Here is a 1,850-nt window from a genome sequence, read left to right on the forward strand (position 1 = left end):
TGCCCGCTGAGGCATTTCTCACCCGCAGCCGAAATACCGCAGTGGCCTTCCATTCCCTCTCTGGCGGAGGATGAAGGCCCGGGGGCTGAGGGGGGATGTCATGGTTTTATGATTTTCGGTTATTGGTACTCCACATCATAACATCATGTAGCGAATGTACCTGGTTCTCAGAAGAGAAGGACTACTACATTCCCCACGGTACTTTGCTCCTCTGTTACCATTTTCCAGTCGGAGGGAAAAGATAAAAACTTGCAGATCACAAGACCTCGTCCCTTTTTTTTTCCACCCGTCTCTTGTCCTGGCAGCACCTAGCTCTCCAGCCATCTTATCATCGGTAGTAGAGTAAAGCCTACATTGATTTTGGACATTCTCTCTCTCTGTATTGGATTTATCAGCTTAAATTGTAATTATATTGTATTACAGTGTGTTGTTTTGCGTTCTGATATCTTATTTAATAAATTAGTTTGTTTCTCCTCAGATTGTTGCCGCTGTCCTTTGCTCTCAGGGCCATCTCCTTACCCTTTTTTCCCTTTTCCCGGGGCGTGGGCCCGTGGGTCCCCTGTCCCCTTCGTCACAGAACCGGGCCGAACACCCGTAAACCGTTGACATTTTTGGTGGAGGATGTGAGCATAATTAAGGCAAAATTGAGGCAAAATTAAGGCAAGATTAAGGGCAAAATTCTGCTTTTTTAGCTTTTAGAACAAAGCTAAGACTGCTCTTTAGCTCTTAGAACGAATCTTTCTCTGCTCTCGGAAAGCTTCATTATCAAAACTGCAGGTGCTGTGACTGCAAACGTGACCTTGAAAAATCCAGGCGGACTGCCAGTACTCTGGGATATTTTGTACGCTTTTGTACACTTTTTGTAAACTTTTTTTTTTGGCTGCTGCTAGCCTGTCTTTGTAAAGAGAAAAAAAATGATGTTGATTTCTCTTTTAAACCTGCTTCCAGAGGCAGCTGCTAATTTTACAGAACTTCTGATTTTTAAGCAGGCCTCCAGTCTCTCCTTTGAATCCGTGATGCATTTTTTGAATGCTCATTTGATCATGTTGCTAATCTCCCTGAATGTACTACAACTACTCATTTCACTCAGTATCTATATTTTGAGGAAGCTTTCTGTAAAGCCAGAGGATACTGGGTGGCAGGGAGTGTGGAGAGACTTGGGAGAGACCTTAGAGAGATGGGCATCTCCGGTGTCATGGAACTTTACTCCTACACACCTGGAAGATCCCGAGAGCCTAAGCGAATATTTGAGACAGGGATGTGACGGCTCTGGTGAATGTGAGGAGGCACAAATCATTTGGGGCCTAGCTCATGCTTATCGAGCCTTATTCAATACTATCCCAGAGAGGGAGAGACAGTTTGAAAATGACAGATAGAGTCTCCAAACCAAAATAGATTGTTTCCAAGCTGAGAGAGAGAGTTTCCAAAATGAAAGGGAGAGTTTTCAAAAGGAAAGGGAGAGTTTCCAAAAAGAGCAGGACACTCTACAATCCAAGCTCGACTGTCTCCAGTCCGAACGAGACACCTTCCAAAATGAGCGGGACACTCTACAATCCAAGCTTAACAGTCTCCAAAAAGAATGAGAAAACCTTCAATCTCAGCAAGACTCTCTCCAATCCAAACTACACAGTCTTCAATCCGAGCGAGACGCTCTCCAATCCAACTTTCACACCATAACAGAAAAGTTGGTCCAGGCTGAGCTTGAGAGACAGAGCATGGAAAACAACCAGCCTGAGCAACCACAGGAGGCCAGAGTGAGTGTAAGAACATCAATATAGGACGTGGACAGTAAGGGAGGCCCAAAGAAACTGCCCCCAGTCCCCTTGGTGCAAACAGTAAGCATAATTTAN

This window comes from Numida meleagris, chromosome 1, assembly GCF_002078875.1.
Source record: "Numida meleagris isolate 19003 breed g44 Domestic line chromosome 1, NumMel1.0, whole genome shotgun sequence".
NCBI classification, from domain to species: domain Eukaryota; kingdom Metazoa; phylum Chordata; class Aves; order Galliformes; family Numididae; genus Numida; species Numida meleagris.